The sequence below is a fragment of the Arachis hypogaea genome, chromosome 17 (genome assembly GCF_003086295.3).
Source record: "Arachis hypogaea cultivar Tifrunner chromosome 17, arahy.Tifrunner.gnm2.J5K5, whole genome shotgun sequence".
NCBI lineage: Eukaryota > Viridiplantae > Streptophyta > Magnoliopsida > Fabales > Fabaceae > Arachis > Arachis hypogaea.
Genome location: NC_092052.1, coordinates 8,324,194 through 8,337,019, shown reverse-complemented (window position 1 = coordinate 8,337,019; position 12,826 = coordinate 8,324,194). Strand labels below are relative to the sequence as shown.

At 28.9% G+C, this 12,826-nt stretch overlaps 1 non-coding gene across 1 annotated transcript; it reads right to left on the bottom strand.

Annotated features, from left to right (window-relative positions):
* Positions 1-1,834, bottom strand: LOC112765321 (uncharacterized). The gene is made up of 2 exons (XR_011875749.1): positions 1,647-1,834; positions 1-450 (listed from the first exon to the last, which is right to left on the bottom strand). It is a non-coding gene; the product is annotated as an uncharacterized protein (transcript).
* Positions 1,835-12,826: the final 10,992 nt, after the last annotated feature.

Genomic DNA, 12,826 nt, shown 5'->3' with positions numbered 1-12,826 from the left:
TTAGTCAACAAAAAGTCACCATCATCAGAGACGTGGCGATTTATTATATGAAATAACTGACGGTACATATAGATACATATAGCACAAGAGCATGCATGGCATGGTGCATGTATGAACTATGAAGTCCGTGGTAGTTTACTAGTTCATGCACCATGCTTTATTTCTTATTTCTTATTATTTACATTATGAACATCATTGAAACAAACACACACCTATGTATAGAGAACTATAGATCCGTGCATCCATATATATCCGCCGGAGCATTTTATCATGGAGCTTGACCACCCCAGCCACCACCACCCCCACCCCAGCCGCGTCCTCCCCCTCCTCCATATCCTCCCCGTCCTCCCCATCCGCCGCCATATCCTCCTCGTCCTCCCCATCCGCCGCCATATCCTCCTCGTCCTCCCCGGTAATAAAATCCTTCGTCTGTTGGGTCTTCTTGAGTAGCTGTACATATATACAAAATAATTAATACAATACATATATTGGACAAAAAAATTCAAAACAAATTTTACTGTAACATAATTAGGTTTTTAAAAAATACATTTCAAGACAAGCTAGTCTCATTTAAAATGACGCAAAAAACAATCTGTTTGACAAAAGTAATTTTTGAAGATATTTTGAAAATAAAATATTTTGTTTAAAATCAAAGTATTCGATGTGAAATTTTTTAGAAATCAATTTGAATATTTATTCTAAAATTAATAAACAAAAATTAAAAGTAATTTGAAACTATGAGTATGTGTAATAATATTAAAGATATAACATATATAATTAACGGTATATATAAATGGTATAAAATTAAAAGAAATACTTGAGCGCTATTAGAATTATATTTTGATCATCAATTAGTCAACAATATTTAAAAGTGTGAGCTAAAATATATCGTTGAATTACTAAATTAAAGGAATCGAATCCATGGCTAAAAATAATAGTAAAAAACAGCAATTCGAATAATCTACTACCATTTCTAAAATTAATAGCAACAATTTTTTTAAGATGATGTAAATTGTTTTATTCCTAGAATTTTACAAAATTTTCAATTTGATCCTAACATTTAAATTATAGAAGTAACTTTTCTAAAACTTGTAAAATATAGGTCAACAACAAAAGTTAACATGAGAATTAAATCATAGAGATACATTTGAAAACACTTAGAAAGATTTGTATAAAATTAAATCAATTTAAATATTTAAATATATAAAATTAAAAATTATGAGCGAATTAAAGTCTGCTTTACTCTCTAGTTTAGATAGAGTGAATAATAATGATCATTTAGATTTTTCTAGTATATTAGTGTACTTGTCCATAAAATTATATAATTTAGCACGTTAATTTATAATAGTAAGAAAAGGGAAAGAAGTCAAAATAACATTTTTGGTGGTTAAATTAAAGTTAAAATAGCTTTTATGTACTTCATGATAAACTTAAAAGAGTAGTTTTGACTTTTGAGTTAATGGTGAAATCAATCATGCATGAAATAAAATAGGCGTGTAAAAAAAATTTATACAAATATGTTACGTTTATGTTAAAAAGTAATTATTTAATACAAAATATATATTTTAAATAAATTATATAATATATACTAGTATATATATAATATTTTAAAAATTCATTTGCGAATTGTTATTTTACATATATACCTTGTTTCTCATCTTTGAATGGTTGATCAATTGCCACCACAGCAGAGATGAGCAACAATGTGCAAAACAAGCAGAAAAAGAAAAAGGGCTTGGTATTCATATTTGCCATTGTGATTAATTAAAAGATATGTAGTGAAAGTACATGAACTATACGTTTCTCCTCCGCACTATTTATAGTGATAAATGAAAAAGAAGATAAATCAAAGTGGTTGAAAAATTAAATGATAACCTTCCTTAAATACAACCTAAAACATTTATATTTCGATTGGGTTAAATTGCAATGAAATGAAGGGTCAACGAAGCTTATCAACACTACCGATTGAGCCATTCGATTTTAGAGCGTAAAATGTGAATAGTAGGACGCGTGGGAAAACTTAGGTAAGCAAATTGATGAAACCATGGCAACTGGCAAGTGGCCTTGGGAATATATATGCTAAATTGCTAACCAGTATTATTGCATAATGCATGTATAATGCAACGTAAATGACTCTGAAGGATAGCAATTAATATATTTTTATTTTAACAAATAATTTTTATTATATTTAATTTAAAAATATATATATATTTTTACTTTTTTATTATTACTTAAACCGAAAGATTGCTTAATAAAAATACAAAATTCTTACGGCTAGAATTCAAAATACTAAAAATCTAAAATTATATTGTAAAAGAATAAATCGTTAATTTGAATCACTTTATTGGATCTGACCTAATAAGATGATCAGATCGATCTTATTACTTAATAATTTAATCAGGTACCTCTAAACACTTATTATTTTGATTTATGTTATATTTTTTTATTTTTATACATATTAATAAATAAAAAGTGTTAATAATACATTAGTTTTAATAAAATATTTTTTAATATAAAACTTAAGAAAATAATTTATATTTTATTATGAGGACAAATAAAATATAATAAAAAAATAAATATATACATCTAGATATCATTACTATTTTTTTTTTTAAGTATGACTTGCATTCCCTCCTAAGTAATGCCCTTGCATTGTACATGTATGTAAAGACTTTTGCTAATCTACTCATGTTATTGGGATTATATATTACGTTGATCAGAATTGTTTAACTCATTAGTACTTATATAGTTATATGCACCAACCAGCGGCGGATCTTAGTTCAAACAAAGGGGTCATGACTCTCTAAATTTTTTATAAAAAAATTAGTAGTATTTTTTAAAAGATAAAAAATAATTTAATTGACTTAAATATTTTACTATGACTTAAAGTATCCAATAAATTTAATAAACAACACTTCCTCTATTTTTAAGTTCAAATATAAAATATTAGATATTTTTTATTTATTTAATTTAATATTATTTTATATTTTATTATTTATTTAATTTAATTTTTTATATAATAAAAAATAATAGAATATTCATTAAGTATTAATATTATTGTATTTGTATAAATTGATAAAAAAATTTAATAAATATTATAAATTTTAATATTTGTCCTTCTAACTTCTTCTTTACATATTTTACAGGATATATATTCAAATTTTATACAAAATAATAATAAAAAATTAAAGAATTGATGCATTTTTTAAGAAGAAGGCTAATATTTAAGAAGGAGAACATATAACTTTTACAATATCAACACATGTAGATAGTTCTTCTACTTTAATAAATCACAAAAAAGTGAGATACAACCTTTAAAAGTTTAAAAAGTTACATATGATGAATTTGACCTTATGTTTTTGGAACGAGACCCTGAAAAACGGCTTTAAATTTGACAATATTACCCAAACCAGAGAGATGGAATTAGATGAACTTATCTTAAATAGGGTCCATATCAAAAGCATCTTGACAATTATCCTCTATTTGGCCCTCCAAAATTTTGTTTCAAGTTCCGCCACTGGCACCAAGACTAATCAATCTGTGGCTGATTAACTTGTATGGGATGCTTTCATAAAGATGCGTAAAATATTTTTTTTGTAAAAACGTTTACGTGCCGCATTATTATTGGACATATTAATTAACATGTTATTTTTGAATTTCTTAACAAATTAAAATAAAATCGATTTTTTTTATAACAATAACAATAAACTCAATTTTTTTAGGGATCTAATTGTATTTTTAAATTTTTAGGAATTCAAATGTCTGCAAAACAAAAAAGTCAGAGATATATTTATCTTTTTATCAAAAAATTTAAAGATATTCGATTTAGATTATGTAATTCGATCGGATCAAACCGGATCTAATAATTATAATGTAGATAATTAGATTTATTATTATTACTATAATAAACCGATTTTATTCTGATTTATTAAAAATAAATTATTAATCAGTTTAATAAAGATGTCTAATAATAACATGACACATATAAACATATTTAAAAAAATATTTTTAGTGTCTTTATTAAAATAGTCTCTAATTTTTGTATACCTCTTTTCTTTTTTAAAAAAAAAAAAGAAAAAGAGAAAGATAACGAACACTATAAGTATGTCTTAATAATAATTATAATTATCTATTTGAATATATAATTATGTAAATTGTTAGAATTCATGATGAGTTACAGAATAAATTAAATTTAATATTAAGAAATACAATGAGAATGTAGAATGAGAAATATCTATTCATAAACTAAGAATATAATTTAATTATAATGATAAAATTAATCTAATATCAAATTCATAAATATAAAATTTATATGAGATATATCTAGATATTAAATAAATATATTATATCTAAATATATTCCAACATGAATAATTATGAAACATAGAACAGTAAAAGTTATTCTTGAGAGCTCTATCTCAATTGTAAAAGAAGTTTTTTTTTTTCTTGATAATACACTTAATTATATTGAATCGATGGTGAATAATTATTAGGCCATAATATTAAAAATGTCTTTTAATATTTTATTTTTATTCCAATTAGTAACAGTGAAAATACGTATAAATACATTTTTATATATAATTTAGTGATCATAAAAAAATATTCTAATAAAATAATAATTATTTTTGACAGTTAATAACTGTAAAAACTGCTTATTTGTCTTAAAGGTAAGTGAGTGTATTGGGTAATTTTATTTAAATTGTTAACTATCATGGCTTGCAATAAATACAACTTAAAAGATCTAAAATCTTAATTTGATTATTTTTCTTTAAAAGCCATTGATGAGAGTTTGAGACTTAAACAAATAACTACTTAATTTACATGAAGATGTATTTATATAAAAACTATAATTAATTTATTAAATCAATATTTTATTTAAATTGTTTAATATAATACATATTCATATTTTAATATATTTTTCAAATTTTCATGCGCGAATGTAACAACTTATTGAGAAAGTATTAAGTATGTGACAAAATACGAAAATACAAAAAATAAAATTAAAAAAAAATTAAAATGATAAAATAAGACTATATTTTTTATTATATAGAATAACTGACGGTACACGTTGAAAAGGATACAGATTAGTCAATTAAAAGAAGAAAAATTTGTTAAAATTTGTTATTACTAGTAAAGTGAGTTGAGATATTTTGGCCGAGTTGTTGTGAATGATGAGGTTTTTGTTCTCTCATTCTTAGGAGTATATAAGATTCATCCTAACTGTAATTCAAACACAATTTTATAATTTTAAATTCTCTTTTCAGTCTTTTTCTCTCTAGTTCTCTAATTCTCTGCTCAAACTAGAATTCGTTCATGGTATTAAGAGCTGTGGTATTTTGATCCATGACTTCATCCGTCGCTGCTGATTCTGCTAACTCAAACCCTGCAAATAATAATGCTGTTATTGTTTCATCAATTTTCACTCCAAAAAATTTTTAGAATCCTATAGCCAATAAATTAGGAGAGAACAACTTCAAAATATGGCAAGCATAGGCACTTGCAGCAACTAGAAGCCAAGATCTGTAAGATCATCGCAAGCGTGATTCAATTCCTCCTCAATTTGAATTTGATGCTGATACTCTCACTGGTATTGAATCCAAGACTTACAAGCAATGGAGACAAGAAGATTACTGCTTAATTTATTTCCTTCTAGCCTTCATGTGGACAAAGATTTAAATAACAAGATGATTGGCAGTGCCTTTTGTTATGAAATGTGGGAAAAGTTTGAAGATTATTTCGCCAAGACTGTAAGATACAAAGTTAAACAACTCAAATCTCAAATCAAAACTATCAAAAAAGTTGGGTTAACAGTTACCGATTACATGAGTAAGCTCAAACACCTCTTTTATTCTTTAGCAGCATTGAAAAATTCTCTCACTACTGAAGAACAAATTGATGTTATCATTGAGGATCTCAATGAAGATTATCAAATTATGTTCATATCCACTGTTTCTACAAATACAGAATCATTTACACTCAATGAAGTTGAGAATTTATTACAAACACATGACAACATGCTAGAAAGATTTCACAAACCAAAATCCATGATTGCTCAAGCACACTATTCACAAACAAATTTTGGGGGAAAACATGGAAGAGGAGCTAGGTTTAATCGAGAGGGTCATAATTCCTACACCTGAACTTGTCCACAATGCCAGGTTTATGGAAAACTAGGTCATCTTGTGTGGTCATGTTATCATCGCTTCGATCAAAGCATTTCTTCCCCAACTAATTCTCAGGGTTTTCGACCTCCCACCAACTCTCAACAATCCAGAATTTTCACCACTACAAACTCCACAAGATCCTCCACTCTTCCACCACCCTCTTCTTCTTTTCATCATCCTTAGGCCTATGTAGCTATACTATCAATGTTAACAGATGATTCTTGGTATCCAGACACTGGCGCCTCACACCATCTCACTCCTGACCTGAATAATCTGATTTTGAGCCATGAATATCACGGATTAGAACAGGTTCGATTGGAAGATGGTTCCGGTATGTTCATCTCACATTCTAAAAATTCATATATTCTTGCAAAAGACTCAAATCGCCTGTTTTCTTTAAATCAAATTTTATATACTCTTGATTTAACAAATAATTTGATAAGTGTTGGTAAATTTTGTGAGGACAATCATGTATTCTTTGAATTTCATGCACACAATTGCTTAGTCAAATGCAAACACACTCAAGAAACTCTTCTACGTGGACATAGGGCTCAAAGAATCTACAATTTTTGTTAATACTGTCACCTATAAAAATTATACTCATGTTGTTAACAATGCTGAAAAATCAGACTCATGTAACTCTTACACTTTATTGCATTATAGACTTAAATATGCTTCTCCTAAAATTATAAAACATGTCCTTACAAATTGTAATCCTCCAAAATATAATAAAATTGTCAATTTTTTAGATTTCTCTAACTCTATTTGTGATCATTGCATGCAAGCAAAAATGCATAAGTTACCATTTCCTATTTCAGAAACTACATATCGTTATCCTTTAGAACTTGTTTACTCTGACGTTTGGGGTCCAGCACCCATGATTTCTCACCTTGGATTTTGATATTATGTGACTTTTATCGATGCATACTCTAGATATACTTGTATCTATTTGCTTGTAAATAAGCCACAGGTTTTTGAAGCTTTTAAACAATATAAAGAATTCATTAAAAAATTCACAGGGCACAACATCAAAATGCTTCAATCCAACAATGGTAAGGAATATCTCTCTCATTCCTTTAAAGAATGCCTTCAACATCATGACATTTTTCAGCGCTTATCATGCCCATACATCCCAAAACAAAATGGGCATGCAGAAAGAAAGCATCATCACATCACTGAAATGGATTTGGCCATGCTTTCTCATGCCAAAATGCCTCTCACCTACTGGGATGAATCTTTTTTAACTGTTATATATATAATTAATTGCTTGCCTATGCTTATTTTATCTCACAAAACACCCTATGAAATGCTTTTCTTTGCTAAACCTAATTACACCTTTTTTAAGACCTTTGGCAGCGCTTGTTACCCTCACCTTCGCCCTTACAATCCTGCCAAATTTCATTATAAGTCACACAAATGTATTTTCTTGGGCTATTCAACTCAACACAAAGTTTACAAATATCTTTTTTCTACTGATAAAATTTATATTACCCGCCATACTCTCTTTGATGAATTTCAATTTCCATTTCAAAGTTTATTCTTTCTCAAACCAGACAACACAAAATCTCAGATCAGACACCAGTTCCTTGAATGCCAACTATACAACCAATTCTGTCTCCACCTAGAACACCTACTATATCTAACGACAACACTGACCCACATATAACAACCCGTCCGTCCATCCCATCCTCAACCTCATCTGATTTATACAACCATTAACATCTCATCAAACTTCTCTACTTGATGAATCCTTGTTATCTAAGTCCATATAACAGTAGCAACGCGTCTCTGTAGTAGACATTCCACTATCTCCCAACAGCACACGCCCTACTCACCAAATGATTACTAGATCAAAGAGTGGTATATCAAAACCTAAAGCATATACTACTTCTATACATAGCACTAACGATATAGAAGAACTACCACCCAAAAATACTAATTTAGCTCTCAAATTACTAAAATGGCATGATGCCATGAAAGAGGAATACAAAGTCCTCATGAACACCAAAATATGGACCCTTGTTATACCTCTATCTCATGCCAATATTATTGGCTGCAAGTGGGTCTTTACAATTAAAAGGAACCCAGATGGTACCATACAACGTTACAAAGCTCGCTTGGTAGCAAAAGGGTTCCACCAAGCTGAAGGTTTTGATTTTAAGGAAGTTTTTAGTCCAGTTATAAGACCTGCCACTATATGTGTGATTCTATCTATTGCTTTATCTTGGAATTGGGTGATACGCCAATTTTATTTTAATAACAGATTTTTAAACAGGGATTTACATCAAGCTATTTATATGACACAGCCTTTAGGATTTATTCAAGACACATCAGACATGGTTTGTAAACTAAATAAGAGCCTTTATGGCCTCAAACAAGCACCACGAGAGTGGTTTTTGAAACTTAGTCATACTCTACAAAAATTTGATTTTTACTCTACAAAATCAGATATTTTTCTTTTTGTTAGAAATGATGACAAAAGTGTTATGTATTTACTTGGTATTTAAGTTATTTCTTAGGTATTGAAGTCTTACACACTCAAGCAGGACAACTACATTTATCTCAAACAAGATATATTACCAATTTGTTATCCAAAGTTGGCATGCAAGGAGCTGCTCCCATGTCCACTCCAATGGTCTCCTCCCTTCAACTACTGTCATCAGGATCTCAAGATTTCGAAGATCCAACTTTATACCGGTCTGTAGTGGGAGCTCTACAGTATGCCACCATCATTAGGCCTGAGTTTTCTTTTGCTGTTTACAAAGTAAGCCAGTACACGCACAAGCTACTGGTATCTCATTGGAAGACTGTTAAACGAATTTTGTGCTACCTGCAAGGGACAAAGACTCATGATTTAATTTTTCATACATACAATGACTACAGAATATATAGGTTTTTAGATTTTGATTAGGCAGCTGACCTCGAAGACCGAAAATTAATCTCTGGGTACTATATATATTTGAGAACTAACTTAATTACCTGGTCATGCAGGAAACAAAACACAATCTCCAGATCTTCCACTGAAGTGGAGTTCAGAAACTTGGCTGCATGTGAACGGGACATTTGTTGGCTCACAAATCTGTTGATGGAACTTGGAATAAAGCCCCAGACTGCTCCTATAATTCTGTGTGATAACATGAGCACAGTTCTCTTAGCTTATAATCCGGTGTTACATGACAAGATAAAATATTTTCATCTAGATATTCAAGTCATTCGAGACAAGCTTACCAAAAGGTTATTGCATGTGGTCCACATTCCGGGAAGTGAGCAAATCGCAAATATTTTGACTAAATCCCTTACTGCTGTCACTTTCGAGCGGTTGAAGAGCAAACTCAGAGTGGTTCCAAAACCAATCTTGAGTTTGAAGGTGGTGAAAAGGATACGGGTTAGTCAATTAGAGGAAGAAAAGTTTGTTAGAATTTGTTATTGCTAGTAGAGTTGGTTGAGATATTTTGGCTGGGTTATTGTGAATAATGAGTCTTCTGTTCTCTCATTCTTAGGGCTATATAAGACTCAGCCTAACTGTAATTCAAACACAATTTTATAATCTCAAATTCTCTTTTCAGTCTTTTTCTCTCTAGTTCTTTAATTCTCTGCTCAAACTAAAATTCATTCAGACATACATATATATTGCATAAGAACATGAATGGTGTATGTAATGAAGTCCGTGGTAGTCCACGCAATCGCTAACTCAAGTGGTCATTGATATAGAAAATCACACAATGATTAACACTGCTGTTGCTCTTTCAACCGATGAGGATGAAGGATTGGACGAAGAAGAAGAAATGATTAAGAGAATAAAGTTGTACAATCTTTGCTAACCTCGCCAGAGGAGAATGAAGAGTGGCACGAAAACAGCGGGACAGTAGTAGATGGGCAGTGGGTGGGAGGTTGGAGTGAGCGTCGGAGGGGGAGGCGCGTCCGACTGACCGGCGGAGGTGAGGATCGGGATGAACAACGGTATGAGTGGAGGAGCGTAAGAGTGTTGAGATCAAATAAGAATGTGATGTGACGGTATATTAAAAGGAGGTTACGCTGCCTAACCCTAATAATTTATATTTAAAAATTGATTATTCTAATAAATTGAGAATCTAATTTTAATAATTAATTTAACCTTTTTTATACCGTTGTTCACGTTGTTCAATATTTACATTATTTACCTATATTTTTTCATAGAACTATATAGATCAATGCGTCCACATATATTTTGTAGTTTGACAAATATTCGCTGGAGTATTTTATCAGCGAGCATATCCACTACCGCCACCGTGTCCTCTCCATCCTCCACCACAATATTCTCCTCGTCCTCCCCACTCACCATGCATATCCCTAGCCTCCTCTCTGCTAATAAAATCCTTTATCTGTTGGGTTGTATTCTTAATTAGTTGTACACATATATCCAATAATTAATACAAAACAAAAGTACACAATAATTAATTTAATTTTAAAATAATTATTATTATTATTGTTGTTAAGAATATTTTTTTAAGAAAAAGTATAAAGAATTAACTTTTATAGTTAATTAATATTAACTATTTTTCATTTTAGTTCTAAAAACTTTTATTTTTAGATGATTTAGAGTTTATTCTATTATAATTTACTAATTTAAATTTTAAAGTTAAAAATTCATAATTTAAGATATAAAATTTAAAATAAAATTTTAAAAATTAGTTAATATTAGTTGAAAAAATTAACTTCTTAGAATTATTTTTTTTATTATCACAAGTGTCATATTAACCAAAGTACAATGAAATAGATATGTTTTTAATTTATGAAAAAATTATTGTTATAAAATTACTTATTTTAATATTTTAAATTTATTATTTTATATTAAAATTTTTTAATAATAAATTATGATATTATATCATAAATTATTTATTACAAAAAAATTTAGCACATAAAAACTGAAAAATATATATCTCTATGAATCTACGTATATATAACTTGACAACAAGATAGAGAAAATATATTATGATAATATTTAATTTGATTGATTTTTTCACCAAGAATCTTGATAATTAATCACGTGCATGAGATTATTCCTTCAGAAAATCAATACTCTTATATTTTTTTGGTAGATTAATATATTTGAGTGTAAAATTATATAAATTACATTATTTTATACAATATATAAAAAATTAAAACAGTAGCTACCATGAACTAAACCAAAAAAATATTAATCATAAAAATATAAATTATGCATGTGTATATATAAAACAAGTGAAAATCACCTATATTTAATTAATTTTTTTTAAATGGAGGTCAAATGTCCAAAAAACAAAAAAGATCACACTAGAATAATTCTAAAAGATGTAATATCCATTCTATTAGCAAGGAAATAATAGTAAAGTAAGAGAGATGGATATTCGAATTGGTGACAGTCGGCCTCCTACTTTTAATCGTGTTTAGTAAATGTATCAGCATAAAAATTGGTCTTTTTAAAGATGTGCATAACCTCAATTTCGTTCAATTTTACTAAAAGCTCTTTAATTGACCTGTCGATGGTGGAGCTACCATGTCTATCGGATTATTTTCTTTAAAAGCAGTAAAAAATTACATTTCTAATATAATTCTATCACCAACTCTAAGATACTTAGGTTTGGTGGCAAGCTTGACACCAGCATAAAAATCCCAAATCTTTACGGTTGTGATGATAATAGAAGAGCACTGATTTTTTATTCTCTATACTCAATGTACTAATATCTCTATTAATAGCTTTATATGTATACTTTATTTCTCATGATCATTTTTAAATAATCAACAGAAAAGAACAAATTAAGCACACAAAAAAGGACTTCATTCTATTCATCTTCGCCATTGATAAAATTGTAGAAAATGTAGTGAAGTGTATAAAATGTACGCAGATTAACCATAACTATTTATAAGGATTCAAATTGGTGATACATATAGTATTCATGAGACGATTTTTTTCGGTCAATTAACTTTACCAATATCAGTTAAGGCATCATATATTATATCAGCATTAAAGTGATAAACTAAGACGCATGTATGTGAAACACTTAGATAAAACAAATTAAAAAATAATAGCAAGTAAATCTTTAGAACATGACTGATTGCATCATATATCATATCAGAGAGATATTTGTCTACAAACACATCCATTCAGACACCCTGATACCAACCAAACAAGTGAAACTCATCCATATTTAACTGTTTTTTATTATCTATACTTAATGTAATAATATTTCTATTAGTAACTTTACATGTAAGTGTATCAGCATAAAAATTGGTCTTTTTGAAGATGTGCCTAACCTCAATTTCGTTCAATTTGACTAAAAGTTCTTTGATTGACCTGACGAGGATGGAGCTACCATATCTATCGGATTGTTTCCTTCAAAAGCAGTAGAAGAGTACATTTCTAATATAATTCTATCACCAACTTTAAGATACTCAGGTTTGGTGGCGAGCTTGACACCATCATAAAAATTCCAAATCTTTACCGTTGTGATGATAATAAAAGAGCACATTTACTGATTTTTTATTTTCTATACTCAATGTACTAATATCTCTATTAGTAGTTTTATATGTATACTTTATTTCTCATTATCATTTTTAGATAATCAACAGAAAAGAGCAAATTAAGCACACAAAAAAGACCTCATCCTATTCATTTTCGCCATTGATGATATTATAGGGAATGTA